General features: G+C 46.6%; 1 long non-coding RNA gene across 1 annotated transcript in view; it reads right to left on the bottom strand.

Annotated features, from left to right (window-relative positions):
* LOC307102569 overlaps positions 1-19864 on the bottom strand; it is a 60605-nt gene extending 40741 nt beyond the window's left edge. The window contains exons 1-2 of the long non-coding RNA XR_013813739.1: positions 19291-19864; positions 15729-15927 (exon numbers count right to left, since the gene is read on the bottom strand). This is a non-coding gene — a long non-coding RNA (uncharacterized lncRNA). The remainder of the gene's footprint in view (positions 1-15728; positions 15928-19290) is intronic.
* Between the last annotated feature and the right edge of the window lie 1277 nt (positions 19865-21141).

Raw genomic sequence — 21141 nt, 5'->3', positions numbered from 1 at the left:
TATTCCAGACTTGGAGTGGGGAACATGGTCACTTAGAGCTTTAATAAGCAGCTCAGACCTATGGCTGCCGGGAGCCCACAGGTCTTGCTTCCTGCTGTCAGAAGATCTGAGCACCTACTGGGCTGGCATTTGGGCTCTTCTGCGTGTAGACTTAAGGGTATTTTACTGTGACTTAAGTCACGGGAACTCTTGACGAGAAGAAGAGGTAAAAAAATGCTTCCACAACTTTTCCCCTTCCTCCCAACACACACACACACACACACACACACACACACACACACACACACACACGTGTGTGCGTGCTCACACCTGCCCTACACACCTAGATCAGGCATTGGCTCTGTGACTCAGATGCTCTATCCAGGGAGCCACCTTTGGCAGGTGAGAATGTGGTGTCCAAACTGTGACATGAGCCACTGCTCATTTTGCGCCATTTAAAGCCAAGGACTTTTCACCCCTCAGTAAAAGTGTTTCTCAATCAAAAGTGCTTATTGAACTTCCAACTGAATGGCTATTTAAAGGGTGATTGTAGCACTCCCACAGTCAAAGAAATGAAACTTTTGGCTTTGTTAATGCTGAATCTTGGCTCAGGGTTTGAAGGCTGGATGGAATTCTGCCCTGAACTTGCAGATATTTGAAGAACTGCTCAGTCAGCCTTCCGGGAAAACACGCCTGCATCCTACATAGTCCTTCAGCTTTGGTCCTGTCAACACCGCCATCGCTGAGAGCCTAGCTCTGAAGTCCAGCCCTCCTTTGTTCTCTGAACACTAAGGGCAGGATGCAAAGTAATCAGATAACAAATGGTAAAATGTGGTTATCGTAAGGGTGCCTCCCATTTTTATAGCGCTTCATCTTTCCAGAGGCCTCCCATGGTGACATTTGACCCGCACAACACATCTCAGAGGTGAAATTGAGCCAGACTTTTTATCACCAGTATGTGGATAAAGAATCAGGAATTTTTTATAAATATATAAAGAGATTCAGAGAGAAAGAGTGTGTGTGTGTGTGTGTGTGTGTGTGTGTGTGTGTGTGAGTGTGTGTGTGTGTGTGTGTGTGTGAGTGTGTTTGTGTGTGTGTGTGAGAGTGTGTGAGAGTGTGCACATGCGCACACTCAGAAAGGAGAAAACATTTAATCATTCAAAATATCCAAGATGACATCTGGTGACAGGGGCTTTTGTATCTTTTAATTTTTGTTTCGTATTCCATATCAGGGTTATCTGGAGCCACTGACTCCAGGGTTCAGATCAAACAGAATGGGGTTCCCCGCAGCCAGGAGCCAGCCTGCAGCTGAGGGTCACCTGCTCTTGGCACACACAAGAGAGAGAACAGGCCCCGTCACGTGGGCCACGCGGCTCTGCTCCCTAAAACCTCTAACAGTGTGAGTGGATTGTAGAGGACTGTCAATAGCATAGACAAAATGCATAGAACTGATGGACAGAATTTTAGAATTACGTGCAACCTTAAAGAACCAAACCAAGCTGCTTTGTAGTTGCATGTTGTGTCCAGAACTGGTTTGTCCTCCCTTGTGTTAGTAGCCTTGGGAGCATTAGTTGCCCCTCTTCTAGAAAATTGCTGGCCCATAGTCATCCAGGGCTGCTCTTGGCATGCTCACTCTTAACTCTGCCCCTTCCACTCCAGGTCTGCCAACCCCAGCCACCGGTCTAATAACCAACCCCCGGCCTCCCGCTGCTCCAGAGCCCTCCTTCACCACAGGCTCGAAACCAGCCCTGGGCCCGCCTGGAGAGCCCAACACCCACGCCATGTTAAACAAGTCATTGGAAACTTTGCATTTCACTTCTGCTCCCTGAGAGCTCCTGGGGTTAAGGTAAAAAAGCTAATGAAGCAAGTCAATACTTTGTGCTTATTTTCCAACCTCAACTAAAATTGTTATCCATTCTTAAAAGTTATTTTTAAACAAAAACATGAACAGAAACTAAAGGACCTCAGTTAGTTCCTAAGAGGTAATGTATCATTTGGACAGAAGCATGTCTGTGCCCATTGTCCCTCCGCCACAAAGCACGCCCTGGGGATGCCCAGGTGCAGCCTCAGGAAAGGACAGGAATGGTTTTTGGCACCAACATCACTCAGAGAGTCCCAGGGCTTCACAGCTGTCCCCGTGCATACCCATAGCTGCCGTGCCAGGAGCTATGGACAAGTCCGCCCCCAGTGCGGGGTGCCCGGCCTTGCGGAATTCACACTCCAGGCTTCTCAAGCTGCCTGGAGTGGGGAAGGGCGCAGTGCTGAGCTCTGCTGGCCGCTTAGGGGTTGGGTAGGGGAGGCAGGACCTGAGGCATCTCCTGAGACTAGCTGTGGCTCCAGCTCAGCCCCCATGTAAGAAAGTGATGGTGGTTGGGGTCTGCTCTGGACCTGATGGACAGGTGTGTGTGTCTGGCCACTGGGCTCTGGGGAAACAGTGCCTTTGGGTTCCTTGCTGAGTTACAGAGAGACCCTCACTCCTGTTTCTTGTCCTGTTCAGAGTGTTTGTGTTTAGACGGAGGATACCCAGCGGTCTCCCAAAAGGAGCCTATGCCATGGGCCTGGGGGATGCAGCCAGGCCAGAGAAGTGGGCAGGCCTCCCTCCCAGTGCCCTCCGTGGGCCGTGCAGCAGCTCCCTCCAGCCTCTCTGTTCTCTTAGCCCCACTTTGCATTTGCATCTCACTCCGCTGGCACAGCTCGTGGTAAGTTTAACTGCCTAATTTCCAGGCTGACTTTGAAGGGACACAGGCAATGACTTTGTAGGGTTAAGTCTGCCCAGGCAACACGAGATAAAATTGTTCCTGCACCGCGTGCGTGGTGAACGTTGGACAAACAACGGAGCTTCTCCACAAGCTTCATGGCTCCTCGGCACTTCTTTTCCTTTCCTTGTCCTTCAAGATGGAGGAGACAACCCCCACAGGCTGCAGAGCGCAAGGCGGGAACCCTTCAGAGTTCACGCCTTCTCCCTGGGTCTTTCCTTCCCCAAACTCCCCACCTACTGGACACAGGGTCCCCCCACATTGTTTCTCTCACCAGCCAGCCTCCCTGCTGGTATGAGGCGCAGCCTGCAGACTGCCCATGCCTGGGCCTCATGCTGACAGCCCTCCTGACCGCTGTCTTTACTAGTAGGCCAGTTCACTAACTTCTGAAAGTTATTGTAACCCTCCTCCGCTTTGAGCCTCCTGGTGTGTGTCAATTTTAAAGCATGGCAGACTCATGGGGACCCCAGGAGGAGAATATCTGAGAAATGTTCTGAGAAATACGGACCAAAGGTAGGCAATAGCTGCCTATCTTTTTTATCTTATGTGTGTTTATCTTCTTCCTCCAAATAGCTGGGTTCACCAACTCACTTAATTGGGTCCAACTTGGTCCTCTGCTCTCTGTTCACCCCTTGGCATCATTGCCACAGCTTTATTTTTTTAAACATATTCTTATTGATTTCAGAGAGGAAGGGAGAGAAAGATAGAAACATCAGTGATGAGAGAGAATCATTGATCGGCTGCCTCCTGCATGCCCCCTACTGGGGATCGAGCCCCAACCCGGGCATGTGCCCTTGACTGGAATTGAACCGGGGACCCTTCAGCCCACAGGCCAATGCTCTATCCACTGAGCCAAACCAGCTAGGGTACCACAGCTTTATTTTTCCATCTCATTTGGGAGGAAGGACAGTGGTTGGTGGTGAGGAGCGGCTGTGTGAGAACAGAACGGGAGAAAAGTCCTGCTCTCTACCACTGATAACCCTTCTCCCGCCCAAGTGGGAGCGTGGTCGGTCAGGGCAAGGGAACTGTGGAAGGTTCCAGGCTTTCACGGCCCAGCCAAGAGCTCTCATAAGCACAGTGCTACACCTCGCTACCCGCCTCCCCTGCACTGCTATGCAGAGTTGGAACCAACACCAGCTTGTCATTGTTCCCCAGACTAACCTCACAGAGTCGAGGCTGATGCAAGCCGCGGCCTGTGGCACAGCCAGCCAGCAGCAGCACTGAAAGTGTGGCAAGGGTGAGATATTGCCCCACTGGTCTGAAATGGCTTTGCCACCAACGAAGGACCATTATGACAACAGGAAGACACTTAAACCAGGCACAGTGTAGACAGGAAAGATGTCTCTCTCCCCATCTCTGCTTATGACAAAGAAAGAGAGATTTTAACCCTTCAGTATTTGACCAACACTCTAAGCAACACTGGCTGGGGGTGGGGGAGGGGGTTGGGAATGATTGCAGCTCCACCCCATCTGGGCACCCAGGAGGGCCGGCCGGAGCAGCTCTGGCTGGAAGGCTGCCTGCTGGGCCAGGTCAGGGCTGGTGCCTGAGCATGTCACCAAGTGGTCTCTGCTGGTGCTGAGGGAGCAGTGAGTGGAGCCCCGAGTGCCACCAGAGCCCCATGGGTAATTGTTGTTTGTTTAACCCTACTGCTTTTTGTCCACTTTTCATTCACATTTAAATAATCAAATGACAGATGTTTATTAAAAATCCGGCAACCTCAACACTCTTTAAAAAAACAAACAACAACAACAAACTTTTCTTTCCCCACCGTTTCCTCTACCCAGAAGGCTTTCCTCCCTCCCCTCTGCAGAGGCACCCCTTTGAGAACCAACCTGAAGCCCATGTCTTCCTGGAAGCCTTTCATGATCACCCTGCCACCTGCAATCTTTCCTTTTCTCTCTTACCTCCCGCGTTACATGCCTAGTCCCCTGCATTCCACCTCAAGATCCCTCTGATCTGTTCTCTTCTCTCGGCCCTAATGCAGGCGTCCACCATTTCTTGCCTCATTACTGCTCCTTTCCTGCTCTTCCTGCCTTTTGTCTTGACATCTTCAATCTATTCTCCATGCTGCAGTGTTCATTCTAAAAGACAAATGTGGTCATGTCACGTAACTGTCCAGATATTTCTACCATAGCTAACACTTACTGAGTGCCATTGCATGCCAGGACCTAGTCGAAGTGCTCTATAATCCTGTGAAGCATGGTTATCTCTCCCATTTCATAGATGAGGAAACCAAGACCCAGAGAAGTTAATAACCTATCCAAGGTCACACGCTGGTAAGTGGCAGAGTCGGCATTTGAATCCAGGCGCACAAGCTTCAAGTACCACCTTCTCAAGCAACGCATTATATTTACACTGGCTCTTCTCAGCTCTCAGGATACAGTCCAAACTCCTTAGCACTCCTTATTTTAGACTCATCCCTTTTCACTTGCTGACATGGCCCTGATTTCATTCTTTTTTTATGCTGAGTAATATTCCAGTGTGTGTGTGTGTGTGTGTGTGTGTGTGTGTGTGTGTGATCTTCTTTATCCATTCATCATCTATCAGTGGGCACCTAGGTTGCTCCTATACCTTGGCTATTGTAAAATATGCTGCAATGAACAGAGGATTGTATATATCTTTTTCTTTTTTTTAGTTTAAATTCTTTATTGTTTAAAGTATTACATAAGTCTCCTTTCCCCTGCTCCCATTGACCACTCCCCGGCTGCCCCCACTCCCCAGCACATGCCCTTTCCCCCTACCCCCCTGTCTGTGTCCATTGGTTATGCACATATGCATGCATACAAGTTCTTTGGTTGATCTCTTACCCTCTCACCCCCACCTTCCCTCTGTTCAATGCTTCTATGACTCTGGTTCTATTTTTGTTCATCAGTTTATGTTGTTCATTCTATTCCACAAATGAGATCATGTGATATTTATCTTTCTCTGACTGGCTTATTTCACTTAGCATAATGCTCTCCAGTTCCATCCATGCTGTTGCAAATGGTAATAATTCCTTCTTTTTTATAGCAGCATAGTATTCCATTGTGTAGATGTACTACTGTTTTCTAATCCACTCATCTGCTGTTTCCAAATCTTAGCTATTGTAAATTGTGCTGCTATGAACATAGGGGTGCATATATCCTTTCTGATTGGAGTTTCTGTTTTCTTGGGATATATTCCTAGAAGTGGGATTACTAGGTCAAATAGAAGTTCCATTTTTAATTTTTTGAGGAAATGCCATACTGTTCTCCACACTGTTCTCTCACTGGCTACCCCAGTCTGCATTCCCACCAGCAGTGCACAAGGGTTCCTTTTTCTATGCATCCTCACCAGCACTTGTCATTTGTTGATTTGTTGATGATAGCCATTCTGACAGGTGTGAGATGGTACCTCATTGTTGTTTTGATTTGCATCTCTCAGATGATTAGTGACTTTGAGAATGTTCTCATATATTTCATGGCCTTCTGTATGTCTTCTTTCGAAAAGTGTCTATTTAGGTCCTTTGCCCATTTTTTTTAATTGGATTGTTTATCTTCTTTTTGTTAAGTTGTATGAGTTCCCTATAAATTTTGGAGATTAAACCCTTATTGGAGATAACATTGGCTAACATGTTCTCCCATGCAGTGGGCTTTCTTGTTGTTTTGTTGATGGTTTATTTTGCTGTGCAGAAGCTTTTTATTTTGATGTAGCCCCATTTGTTTATTTTCTCTTTAGTTTCCATTGCCCTAGGAGCTGTATCGGTAAAGATATTGCTATGACATATGTCTGATATTTTGTGTATATATATTTTTAAGATAGTGTTTCTGTTTTCTTCAGCTTCATGCCCAGAAGTGAAATTGCTGCATCATGTGGAAGCTCTATTTTTAATTTTTTTGAGGAATCTTCACAGTGGCTGCACCAACTTACAATCCCACCTATAGTGCACAAGAGTTTCCTTTTCTACACATCCTTGTCAGCACTTATTACTTATTCATTGATATTTTGATGATAGCCATTCTGATAGGGTGAGGTGATATCTCAATATGGTTTTGATTTGCATATCCCTGGTGACTAGTGATATTAAGTATCTGTATGTCCTCTTTGGAAAAATGTCTGTTGAGATTCTCTGCCCATTTTTAAATTTGATTGTTTGTTTTTTCTTGGTGTTAAGTTGTATAAGTTTCCTACATTTTTGGATATTAACCCCTTATTAGATGTATCATTTGTGAATATCTTCTCCTTTCTATAGATTGTCTTTTCATTTTGTTGATGGTTTCCATCATTGTGCAAAAAGATTTTAGTTTGATGTAGTCCCATTTGTTTATCTTTTTGAAAATTTTTATAAGAGTTTATTTAAGCCAAACTGATGACATATGTTGGGGAGCAAGATCGCCAATGCTCCATTTATTTTTATTTTTGTTGACCTTGCCCACAGAGATATATCCAAAAAGATATTGCTAAGACCAAGCAGTCAACATCTTTAAGTGCAGTTCCAGTTCACAGAGTTATGTGGGGAAGCCTTCCAAACACAGAGCAACACCAGGGAAGTTTTGCCTTATGGCTGAGCCATCAAACAACCCACCAATCCGAAACCACTGGAGTCAGTGAATTTCGAGAAGTGGAGATTTGGGACAAATGTATTAGGTGGCACTAAGAGCATGGTGTGTGTGTGTGTGTGTGTGTGTGTGTGTGTGTGTGTGTGTGTAGTGATGACTATCCTGGGCAGTCTCAAAGATGATGCTGATAACCTCTAGGCTGCCAGCTGCCTTTCCAGCCACACTGAGAGACAAGAGAGCCGAGGAAGTGGGCAGCTGGACTCTCTAAACATTAATCTGCTCAGATGAATTTTCTTTCTTTTTTAAAAATATTTTTTTATTGATTTCAGAGAGGGAGAGGAAGAGATCGATAGAAACGTCAATGATGAGAGAGAACCACCGATCAGCTGCCTCCTGCACACCCCTCGAGCCCGCAACCCCAGCATATGCCCTGACCGGGAACCGAACCATGACCTCCTGGTTCATAGGTTGACGCTCAACCACTTAACCACGCGGCCGGGCTAAATTCCTTTCTGACTAAGAGTACTGGTCACTCCTGCTACCTGGTCCACTGACCTTGGTCCAGAGAAGGTGCTGGCTGCAGAGCACACGCAGCCTGGGGCTGAGCACTTCTGCCTGCCCACACTTGACTACTGACTCCTTCTTGGGGCCTCAAATTATTGCAAAATCCATAGGTCGCCTCCATTCTGATGGCATGGGCTGCAATCTTGTCCTGATAACCCGACTGTGCTAGATATTTTTAAGTGTATCTGTTGGAGGTTTCCAGGGAATTTTTCTAGAGCTTATCTGATTAACTGGGGCCAATTCACTAAGCTCCCAAGTAATGGAATCTGCTTTAAGCTTCAAGACGTTGAAACAGACACTTAGACAAAGATGGCTGCGATAAAAATCTATGGTACAACAAAGGCTATGTTGTAGACAGAGAAAGAAAAAGACCTTAGGACAGAGTTTCTGTAGCCACAGGGTGGGGGAGCGGCAGGTACCTCAGTCCTTAAGGGCAAATGTGTGACTGAATGACAGAGGCCTCCTTCCTGTTTAACTGGCCGGCACGCAGCCATTGTCTCCGAAGCAGTCACCTGATTTTGTATCTGGTACAAGACGCTCAAGATCCAACAAAAACTGAGAAATACCCTCAAGAAACTAAGCACAGTGCTTACCCAGGCAGAGTGGCACCTGGACAGGCGTGAAACAAGGTGGGGAGAAAGAATTTTTGCTATATAAAAGTTGATGGTTTGGGAGTTTTGAGCCATGTGGATATATTATTTCTTTCTTTCTTATTTTAAATCCTCAGCCAAGGATTTTTTTCCCCATTTATTTCCAGAGAGAATGGAAGGAGGGGGAGAGAGAGATGGAAGGGAGAAACATTGCTATGAGGGGTGACACATTGGTTGGTTACCTCCCACACATACCCCCACAGGGGCTGGGGAACTTGCAACTGAGGTACGTGCCCTTGACCAGGAATCAAACCCTTGACCTTTCTGTCCTCAGCCCAATGCTTTAACCACTGAGCAAATAGGCCAAGGCAATGTATTATTCTTTTAACAAAATTAAACTAAAACACCCATGTAAAGCTTGATTTCCTATGCTATTTGGAAAAAATAAATATAACATCTAATACAGCATTTCTTCTAGGCAGATCTTCTGAAATTAGATAAAGGTTACAAAAAGACGTATTTCTAGGTGTGGAAAACACCGTTTGTCAAGGAGCTTGGAGGCCCTTCCTTTATGCTCTGCCTTAGCCTAGGCCTCAGAGGGACAGCGACCCTTCAGGCTTTGCGGAGGTGCGCTCGTGAAAATCAACGTGATGTGTGGGACAAGGTGGCAAGCAAGTGGCTACCTGCAAAGCTACTATCAGAGGCCACGGCCAGGCAGCGACTTACTGACCCCATCTGCAGAGAGCAGCCCTCCTGGAGAAGCCACGTGCCCAGGAGGGAGGTGGCCGAGGCCTTGCCCAAAAGACCAAGTGAGGCAGGAGGGAGGCGAACAGCTTAAAAAAAACAAAACAAAAAAAAAACAGGTGTGCAGGCAGGAGGAAACCAACAGTGGAATCCACGCCAAGGGATGAGATAAGGTAGAAAATTGCACCCTGGTGGGTTTCAGCTAAGAAGTGTGGTGGAGAAAACGACACAGGCCTGTGGGCCAATCGGAGAGGCGCCGGCCACTGCGAGCTGAGGTGGAGAAGTTCCTGTGGGATAATGCCGGGGAAAACTCTGTCGCCCACGGGTTTAAAGAGGGGGGTGTGCTGAACCTTGGGCAAGGTGGGGAAGTTCCATCTAGAGCTGAAAGTATGACCTGGTTACCCAGAGGGAGAACCCATAAACAAAATGAGCGGGGGACTGTGTAGAGGAGAAAAGTTTAAATTAGAAAGTTAGCAGATTTTGTTTCAGCCATGCAGCCATGCCAGGGCCCCGGGGACTGTAGAGATAGGGGCCTCTCTCTTCGGGGCCTCTCTTTTCATGGGGATAAGGTGTCTGGCAGCCTCCAGAATAGACCCCTTCGTGAGAGACGCAGGTTTCCCCTGAGCCAGGAAATCCCTCCTCTGGTCCTGTGGGCACTGATTCTGCAGTAGGTCGCCCAAGGGGCTTGAACAATCTTAGCTACAGGCAATCCCTTTCAGCTCAAAGGCCGTCCACTCCCGCCCCCTCAAGGACCGCAGACTGCAAGATCTGAGATCCAAATAGCACCACATCGGTCCCCAAGGCTCTGCGGGGTAAGGTCAGTGCACACACTTCCAAGACAAGCAGAGAGAACCAGCTCTGTAATTTCCCAACACCGAGGGAGGAGACAGAAGGAGCGCAGACACATAACTTCCCGAGCAGCACAGCTGGCAAGCACACCCACACTGTGAGGCTGCAACTCCCTGAACTAATTAGAAGGCAGAGCAATGAGAATGTCTGGATTGCTGCATACGTACTCTTGGGGGGAATATGTTTGTGGTATTGCATACCCAGGGCTCCCTCTTCATGTCTGAGAGCCAAGTCGGACACAGGTGATTATGGTTTAGAGGATGTGTGAGCCTATGTGTGATGGGGTGGTAAGCTCTCAGGCAGAGAGCACTCCACTGTGACCAGTCAGGCCGGCTACCCTCTTCCCTCGGAGTCCCCCTAAGGACAGAACACTGGGCCAAGGGCTAAGATTGCACCACGAAGGAACTGGTATTCAGGAAAATAAAAACAACCTCCGATCTATAAGGAGGTGTTCCAAAATTTCATTCTCCGAGAGATGCTGTTTTTCTCTCTTTCTCTGTAAGTTTAAACAATTATTGTTTGAGTCTGACCCTGCTTGGAGCCAGAATGGGCCAAATCAACATTAATAATTTTTGTTAATCTATGAAAAGAAAATTCTTTCTGTTGTTGTTTTTTTTTTTCCTTTTAATAATGCTACATAAGTTTGGAGAATTCCCCTGGTGTAGAAAGCCTGAATCACTTCCATATCTGTGCATGGGGTGGGGGATCCCAGAGGGAGCCCAGTTGGCAGGGGCCCCTCGGGAGCTCTGCCACCTCGAAGGCCATCCGGGGAGCTATTTGAGGAGGGTGTTGAGAATGTAGCTGAGCCGGATGCCAGATAAAGCTCTGACACGGAGGAAGAGGACAGAGGCAGCAGTATGCTTCTCATCCCTTCCCTGGGGAGGCCTCCGGTGGAAGCTGGACCCTTTCCTGAGACAGTGATGGATTGCACTGTCCAGGTTGATGAAAAAGAAAGAAAGGCTTTTGAGAAAGATACCGGGGGATTGGGAGGTGTCTCCACTGGGAATCAATCCCAAGTCCTTGATAAAAATTCTAAGTTGAAACAGCAAGAGAAGCTTTACAGCATCTAACAGAACAGCTGTGACCTTGGTTGGGGAGAGCCTGCTGTGTACCGGGGTGTGTGTATGTGGGGGAATAGTGGAAAGGAGCTGCAGCATGAGCAATGGCAGAGGCAATGATGTAATGATGGACCATGCAGGCCACCTGGGGACAGAGTAGAGTGTGGCTCTGATCCCAGCCTCAGGACATCCTGAGTGATTGCTAAACACTGTGTGAGGCCCTGGGCCACTGTCAGGCTGTCTTCAGTGGGCTTAGAGTTCCAGTGACTCTACAAAGAGGGAGATCACAGTCAAAGATATGTGTGTTGCCCTTTCTGACCAGGTCCTTTGGGCAGGCATCAGGTGCACAGGTGTTACATATCAGGATGGCGTGTAACCTGGCAATATGCCAGTGAACACATCAGAGGATGGGAATTACCTGTCTTCAGAGAAAAAGAAACTAATGATTCAAAAGGTTATCAACAATTTATCCAAATCCCATTCGGTGAGGAGATTATCCATAAGCAGGGAATTATGGGGATGGGGGGTGGGGGGAAGATCCTGGAACTATGGTTGCAACCCACCTTCAATTTTCTAGAGAATTAAATGTTTCAGGACCACAGACAGCAGCACATGTTCCCCCCCCCCACCCCACCCCCCCCCATTTCATTCTTCTTTGCCAATGGTTGTCATCTTGTGGCCCTTTCACCGAGCCCGGGTTCTCAGTGGGAGCTCCAAGGCACTTCTGAGGCTGTGCGGAGAGCAGCTGAAGACCACTACACTATACCTTTGCACCAGAATGAGAAATCAATTCTCTTTATCCCCAAGTCCTGTTCTCATCCAATACAGTACTAATAATACTAGGCAATATAAAGTACTTACTATACCCATGTACTGCGTTCTCATTTTATCCTTACAACCCTACAAGGTTGATTCTATTATTATAGTCATTGTATAGATGAGGCAACTGCGTTAGTCACAGAAAGATTAAGTAACTTTCTGAGGTCACACAGGCAGTCTAGTTCCAGGGCCCATCCCTATGGCCACTGCCATGGTTATGTCCTTGAACTTCAGGCGTGGAATGAAGGTGAAATGGTAAGAAACATGACAGTTCATAGGACACCTTGGCTCATGAAGTTATCAGGAACTGGAAGAGTCACCTGATTTAATGCCACAGTAACTGAGAGTTCCATTTCCTGTTAAGATTCTTCCTCTTATTATGACCTGCACACACTAGGAAGGTTCTATAACTCCTCCATATCCCTATTTCCATTCCCAATGGAACAATGAACTGGACCAGTATTTTACCTATTCCGTCATAGGTGGATGGAATAAGTAAAATACTCTAAAGCCGCTAAAGAAGAAATGATAATGTCTGTTCAGTTTTCTAAATTGTGAGGTGTTGTGGCCTAGATAAGAAAGTCATGGACGTTTAGAGCTGTCAGGGACCTACAGATCTTAGAACCCACGTTCTGCAGGGCTGTCACTATTATGGGGGTGAATGCCTCACCCAACACAAGGATCCTTCTACTCACACTCCTGAGATGGTGCTGGGAAATGGTGGAAGTCCTGATTTCAGGGCCAGGAGCTCCTTAGGTCCCCAGGAAGCCATCCCTTCGCTGCAAGGCACCCTTGCTCCACCAAATGTTCCCAAACAGCGTGTCCCAGTGTTCTCCAAAGCTGCTTCTTTATACCATGCCCACCTCCCTCCTACCGGAGTGCAACGTGCCCTCTGGAGAGGTTACAGTGAATCATATCCCATCTCCCCAGGGCAGCCCTTGACATAAGGGCCTCTCCTGACGCGCTCTTCTCCAGACTAAACTGTTCAGGTGTCTTCAGTTATTTGTCATTCACCCTTCTTCCCATGGCCTTTGCCATCCTTATCACCCCTCTCTGAAAGCACCTGTGGTTGTCCGTTGTTCCCCTAGCCTTCCATTGATTCTATAGAAACTGAGTGCCTACCAGGAAGATGCTGAGAAAACACAGGAGAAAAGAACAGATCTCTGTCTCGAGGGGCTCACTGCTGTGGGGTGGGAGTGGGAGCACTGTCAAGCACTTGCACTATGGTGTGGGAAGTGCTATGACAGGGACAAGCTGAGGGGCTCTGTAATCCCAGAGGAGGGACGTGACCGGTGAAGGGGCCCACACCGGCTCCCATGCATGTGTGTGTGTGCGTGTTGGAAACTGCTTTTTAGAGTGGAGAGAGAGAAGGACCAGCTCTCAGAACTGCCTGAGGTTTGGAACTACTAGAGTCAGGACAAGACATCTACCGGAGAAGTCAAGAGGGGCGAGATCATGAAAGGCATTGGATGAGGCTATTCTGAGAGCAACAGGGAGCTACCGAAGGCTTGTAAGCAGGAGAATGACAATCAAATTTTGATTTTAAGAACAATCACTCTGATTGCATGTTGAGAAAGGAATTGGAGGCAGATGTGAGACTCGAGGCAGGAGATGCCATAGCCAGAGAGCAGAGCGAAGCAGGACTCTCCCCTTCCTGATCCGGGAAGCTGAGCATCTACCCATGCAATTGTGAGCTGTTCTGAAGGCCACAGCTCATTCTGGATTCACATTCAGGGGCCAGTGAGCCTTCTCTACAGGAAGAGCAATGTTAGCTCTCTCCCAGATGTGAATGTAATTGTTTTCATTTTAATCTTGTTTTAAATTTAACCTGCAAGGTCATCATTTCAGGCCCTCTTTTCATGCTGTTGAAATCCATGTGCATCTTGATTCAACCCCTTCATTTTTACTTAAGGGGAAACTGCCAGCGGGCCCAGGGCTAATCAGTGGTAAAAGCAACACTGAAGCAGGTTTTCTGACTCCTACACCAGGCACCCTGTTATTCTGTCTCTTTAGGAAATCGATCTGTTTAGAGGAACTGGAATCAAGATTGACGAGAGCACTTACTTGTAAGACTAGGTCTTAGCTTACAGACCCCGGGGACAGGAAGGGAGGACCCTACACCCCTTTCTAGTGTTTCCTCCTGCTGGCTGAAAAGATCCCAGAGTTTGAATCTACAATCAACAAGGATGTCATTACATATCGTCAGGCAGCTGAAGGTCACAGTTGTTCAAACCCAATCATTGAGTCACTTGACAAAATTTCAGAGGGTGAAAAAGACTGCAGGCTAATGAATGCTAAACAAAAGCTTCTCTATGGAACTGAACTAGTTCAGAATGTAAAAGCTGTTCAGGAAGACTGGACAGGTGATGAGAAATGGGACACCCCTGCAGGTGGGGCAGCGGGGAGAGAGAGGGGGAGCCAGCAAAGAGAAAGCTTCCCTGGACGAATGCCTACATAATCAGGGTCCTTCTCAGTTGGGACTTAATCATTTGGTCTCTGGACAGAATTTTCCCCCACAGCTCCATGAAATCTGGTGATTGGTTTCCCCTGGGCCCGGCTCACAAAAGTCTCTGACCCTTGGTCCTGGCCACCACAGTAAACTGTACCTAGAGCCTCGTGCCAGATTGACCAGTGTTTCTAGGTCAGTAATTTCACCTACCCCAGCACAACACTTCATTAGCTCTTTTCCTCATTTTTTCCCTCAGTGTCAAACAAGCCCTCTACTTCTAACCAACTCACCTGCATCTCCTGTGGTGCGCTCAGGACCTCCGCCATTTCCCAAGATTCAACCCCTTCTCCACCCACCCCCTCACTCCTTACTTGAAACCCCACCTCAAGTCCCACTAGTGCAATGCTTCCTCAGCATCCTCTGTCCTTTAGCCAAATGCCACGTGGAAACACCAAACTTGTCAGATGAACAAGAACTTTATTGATCCCTTCAAAATAAGAATATGCTTGTCTTCTAATAACTAGTGATTGGCCAAGTTTTACAAAGGGAGTTAAGAGCAATAAGGAGCCACTCCAAAATATACCCTTCAGGGAGAGAGTCGATAAATAAACCTTTTTCAACTCTTCCAATAAGAGACACCCTAAGCATTTTCTGTTTTTGCGAGAAGAAACAAATCCGTTCGTGTGCATTTAGCTCTGAGCCCTGAAGACACTCGTGGTCCAAGCCGGAAAGGAAGCCTGAGACATTGACCATGTCCCCAATGCTGCCTCCTGCATGAGCCCCAACCGGGCTGGAGATCAAACCTGCAACCCAGGTACGTGCCCTTGGCCAGAATCCAGCCCTCAACCTTTCGACCCTTCAGTGGGAGGGCAGTGCTCAGGCCAATGCTCTACCCACTGAGCATACCAGCCAGGGCAAGAATACTTTTTAAAAGAGCATTTTCTATAGCTTTCTATCTGGTTTCTCACACATCTTCAATGACACCTGAGAAGCTCCGCTGAGGTGAAATGTATTTGTCTGTGTAGGGGTTACTCAAATTGCCTCTCTTACTTGCCAGGAAATTCCCATTTCTGGCAAGAGATGCCCAAATAAAGTCCCACACCGCGGCAAAGAAAAGCCTTGCTGACACAGAGGGCTTCCAGAGGATTAAAGACAAGCCATCTTAAAAATAAAAAGCAATAGACGAAAATAAAAGCTTACTCTGCTAACCCACTCAGCATGCCACCTTTCATAGACAACTAGGCACGGAGCCACTCTGGCCTTGAGAGGCAGTGGCCACATTAACATTTTAGTGCCTTAACTTTAAATTCACCATACCACCAACTAAACAATTGCTGCATCCAGTGAATCGAACTGAGTTTCACACCCTTCAGCCCAAACTCCCTCAAAGCCAGCGGACTTACCTAACGACGTGATGCTAGGTGCTTTACCTCACCAGGGCTGGGGCGGGGCGTCCATACAGGGGCCTCAGGAGCGCATCCACCACCAGCCACAGAGCTGCGGGCGCCAGGCATCCCGCGCTTGGCAGCCAGGTACACTCCTGACCGCCACCTCCAGCTGCCGGGTCCAGGAGGGGGATTGCTTCATACCTCAGGGTGCTTCCTGTCCGGGGGTGGAAGAATGAAGGGGGAGTTTTTTAGGAGATACAATTCTCAACAAAATTCCTTTGCTATTTGTGTACAGGAAGGTGTGTTGTAACATTATCAGAAAGACGAAATAATTGGGGGAAATGCTTGCCAATATGGTATTTTCATATAGTGAAATAAAAAAGGATTTGAATTTGCTGCTATGAAAAGGTCTCTAAAGCAAGTTGCATATAGTATTTGCAGTAAGATCTAACTTGTGTTTATTTTTGTATATGCCTAGAAAAATAGAGTGATTCACAAGAAAATTAGAAAAACAGCCTCTGAGGAGAACTGGGGTAGAAGGAGTGATTTTTTTGTGTGTGTGTGTGTGGGAATATTTTGGGTTTCTTTTACCCCTGCACATGTTATGTGCATAGTACTTTCATAATAAAAGGTGTTTTTAAAAATTCCTTCTTTGCCTAATGAAAAAAATTTTTTTTTGCTGATCCTCACCTGAGGATATTTTTCCATTGATTTTTAGAGAGAGTGGAAGAGAGGGGGAGAGACATATCGATTGGTTGCCTCCTGCACACACCCCGGGTGGGTGATCTAGCCTGCAACCAAGATACACGCCCTTGAGTTGAACCTGGGACCCTTCAGTTGCAGGCCGGCGCTCTATCCACTGAGCAAAACTCTTTTCATTAGAGCAATGAAAAATATTTTTGTCAGCTAGCCAGGAGCCTCCAATAAACAAAACTTCTCCATCAGCAATCAAGCTGCAGTAGATACTTCTGAAAAGTATATCCAACAGCAGATCTCAGTGAGTCTGGGGAGGGAGATGTCTTCAGAAGATAAAATCCAATACTGACTACCCCAAGTTGAGAAACTGAATTAACATGCTGCATTTTTTATTTTTATAATTTTTAAAAAATATTTTTATTAAGTTTTAGGGAGAAGGAGAGAGGAGCAAAACATTCATTGGCTGCCTCCTGCACATTCCCCACCAGAGTTCAAGCCTGCAACCAGGGCATGTGCCCTGACCAGGAATCAAACCAGCAACCCCTCCATACATGGGATGATAATCAACTGAGCCACACTGGCCAGGGCTATTTTTATAATTTTATATGATAAAAATTTTCAGCAAATAAAGAACATAGTACAAAGAACCCCCATGTACCCAACACCATACCTCATTAACATGGTTAATTCTGTTTTATACCTAACCCATCCCCTACTTCCCTTCCACCTCCCAAACATCAAGTTATTTCATCAGAGGGTATGTATTCCGATAATGAGTTAAGAACTTTCTGTTTTTAAAACACTACCACCAAATTATCAATAATCTTTTTAGATCATTAAATATCTATAAAGTATTCAAATTTTCAAATAAGATCTATACATGGATTTGGTTGCTAGGTCTATTGCATCCATTTTAATTTATAGATTTCCCTCCCTTTGTTTTCTCCTTGCAAGTTATTTGTTGAAGAAACCTAGTCATTTGTCCTGCAGAATATCCCACATTCTAGACTTTGCCAATTATATGCCTGTGTTGCTTTTAGCATGCTCTTTTCTCCCTTCTGTTTACTGTAAATTGGTAGTTCGCTCTAGACTTGGTCTGATTTGGTTCTAATTATTTGACAATCTATATATATATATAAAACCCTAATATGCAAATAGACCGAACAGCAGAGCAACCGATTGCTATGATGTGTGCTGACCACCAGGGGATGCAAGCGGAACATGGTGGACGTTGGCCGCAGCGGGATAGTGGAGCAGGTGAACAGGGCACCAGACCAAGGGAGGGTGCCAGTCACTGTCATCGGGGCAAGCCTCTGGTGGTTACTGAAAATTCTTTGCTCCCACACGCCTCGGTCCCGCCCAGCACTCACACCTGCTGCCAGCACCGACCCCACTCCCACCCACAGCCGATGCCCAAGCTGCCGTTCGCACCTGCTGCCAGCACCCGGCGCCGGTCTCCACTTCCCCCTGCTCCTGAGGGGCGATTGGGGCAGCAGCCGCCACTCATATCTGCTGATGGTGCTGGCCCCGCTCACACCCGCTGCTGGCGCCGGCCCCAATCACTCCACACTATCAGCGGGTGTGAGCAGGGCCAGTGCCTTCAGCACATGGGAGCGGTGGCAGCAGGAGCAGGGCTGCTGGCAGACAGGGGACCGGGGGCTGTGGCGGGAGGGGCTGGGCGGTGGTGCAGAGGATGGCCGAGACCTGCCCCTGTGCTTACCACAGCCTTGAAGCCTACAGTTCCTTTCAAGGTGCACGAATTTGTGCACTGGGCCCCTAGCAACATATAATGTTCGGTGTTTTTCGGTGATACTAGCTGCCCTTAATAATTATTACTGGTTGAATTGTGTCCCCCCCAAAAGGTATGTTGAAGTCCTAACTTCCATGCCCGTGGAGTAATCAGGTTAAAATGAGACTCACCCTCACTCAGCCTTAGAGGAGGGGGAACATTTGAACACAGACAGACTCAGGGAGAAGATGGCCATGTGACCAGAAACAGAGACAGGAGTGTTACATCTCCAAGCCAAGCGCATAAAGGTTCCTATTGAGCCTCATCTTTGCCAATACTTGGTATTCTATTTGGTCTTTTTAATTTTAGCCATTCTGGTGGGTGTGTAGTATTATTTTATTGTAATTGTAATTTGCATTTTCTTGATGGCTACTGATATTCAGTACCTCTTCAAAGGCTTCTTGGTCTTTTGATGTGTTGGTATTTACTTTTCTCATTATTTTTTAAAATAAGCAATTAATGTATTTTCTTAAATTAAAGCATACTACACATGCTTTCATTCATCTTGCTTTTTCCCCTTAAACAGTGTATCCAACCAAGTCTCTTGTGCTTCCCCACAGGTGGGTGGGTGGGAGGTAATCAACCAAAGATCTTGTATAGGCATAACCCATGGACACAGACAATAGGGTGCTGAAGGCCTGGGGTGGGGAGGAGGGTGGGCTGGAGGCAGTCACTGGGGGGGAAAGGGGGACATATGTAATACTTTTAACAATAAAGAATTATAAAAATAAAAGAAATCAACATGTAAAAAACAAAAAAAAACACAGAAAAACAAAACAAAAAAAGTGCTCAGCAAAAAGAAATTAAAGAGTGCGTGCAAATATGGCAAAATATTAACAAGTAATGAATCTAGTAAAGGGTTATATGTGTTCATTGTATTTATGAACCTATAGAAAACCTTCAACTTTTCTGTATATTTAATTTTTTCTTAGAAAAGTTCAGGGGGAAAGTAATATGTTGCGATGGGATCCATAAATTACTGTACATACATTATGCCTCATCTTAGCCTGAATTAAACCACAAAACAAAATGCGGAGCCACCAGAACTCTGGAGAGAGCCTGTATTGACTTGGGTTCTAGGACAGCTCTTACCTCCAGAAGAAATATCAGCTACTCTCCCTCACCCTTGTTATTCCACATCCCGATCTGCACTCCAGCTGGCGAAGTCTGGTCAAAAATGACCCGGCCTTTCAGTTTCACGGCTTCTTAAAGGGTTTTTGCTGCTCTCCTAACGTAGCAAGTCAGATGGCCTGTAGTGAGAAAAAGTTCCAGTGTGCCACTCTGCCTGGTATGAAGTAGACAGACTCTAGTTTGGGACCCAGGAAAGGACTGAACCTCTAGCAAGGGAAGTGGGCTTCTTGGTGGTCAAGAATTGGGTGCCTGGGAGAGAACTGCTACCTTTAGGAGCCTGCAGTTCATTCACGGTCTGCTGAGCACCCACCATGTGCTGGGCACTGTACCAGCACTAGTAGTACAAGAGCACCGTATACACTATTTACTGGGTGGCACTTGGCTAAGCATTTTACCTATATTGTCTCCTGAACCTATCCTAGATACTACTACTTTCACAATAAGGAAGCTGATCCTCAAATGAGCTAATTAACTTGCCCTGGGTCACACAGCTAAGTAGTGGTGAAGCTGGGATCCCAACCTGTTTGTCTCTAGCTTTACGCACTACTCCCACCTCCTGCTCAGTTTCCTGGCACTTTGGTTCCTTCTCTGGCCTCGGGGAATTGCCGTGATATATACCTTTACCCAACCCTTCTTTGCTCAGTTAAATCCTACTCATCCTTTAGCTTGATATTCAGATATCATTCCTCAAGGGAAGCCCTTCTGAAGCTAGCTCACTCCCTACCATTGTCCTTATCACACTGTCATATAATTATATGTTTCATTATCACTTCTCCCACAGTCTCTGGACCCTTGGGGAAAGAAGGCTGTCTGACTGTCTTAGTCATTAAAAACCTCAAGTCTTGGCATGGGGTCATGGGAGGGTCCCAATTTTCTTACTCTAATCTCAGGTTCTGATATCTTGGCCAACATCAGAAAAAGCAGTTAAGTGGGAAGGGCAAGGTGGGGGAGGGAGCTGGCAAAAAAAGCACTGAATTTCTAGCAATCAGATTTAATTGCATAAAACTTTGAGCTGGTGGTGGCACTGAATTTTAGGCAATTCACTTTCATTATAGGAGGCCTAGTGAAGAGAGACTGCCCAAGGGTTAACAGAATCACTAACAGAGCAACCGGCTTCTGTTGAGAGTTGATATCCCTGAGGGCCATGTGAACGGCCAGAAGGCAAGTCTGCCTATATTCACCATTCCCATCGTCAATCCATTCATTCATTTGTTCACAAATATTTACTGAGCTCTGTCTGCTCTCTGTCAGGCACTGCTCCAGGCATTGGGGTGTAGGATAGAGAACCCAAGGAACCCTGTGACCTCAAAGGGCTTACATTCTAGTGGGATGACAGTTAACTAATAAAAATATAGAATGTGTCAGGTGGGCATATGTGGAACGAAGGGAAATAAAGTAGGGTGAGATGGGAGCAAGTGATGGTGACAGTTGTTTTGGGTACAGGGGTCAGAGGAGGCCCGTCTTTGAGAGAAACCTGGGTGAAGGGTGAGCCCCACCGGTACCTGGGGAAGGGCATTCCAGGGCAGGATTAGTCATGTTGACAGATATCATCAGAAACCCGAGCCTCTTCCTTCAGCGCTTTTAAGTAACTGCATAGTATTGAAGTTGTCCAGGAAATTATATAAAGTCACCAACGCATACCAGGTGTACCGGTTAATAATGTGGATTTTGTAATCAAAGAAAACACGATAATTTCAAGAGAAACATCAAAAGTGCTTTATTCAAAGTAATGTCCATCACTAGCTACACATTTCCCCCATCTTTCAGGTAATTTGTGGATACCATCCCAATAGAATTTTTCTTGTTTTGAGG

This window comes from Cnephaeus nilssonii (assembly GCF_951640355.1).
Source record: "Cnephaeus nilssonii genome assembly, chromosome: 7".
Lineage (NCBI taxonomy): Eukaryota > Metazoa > Chordata > Mammalia > Chiroptera > Vespertilionidae > Cnephaeus > Cnephaeus nilssonii.
This window is presented reverse-complemented; position numbering and strand designations above follow the sequence as displayed.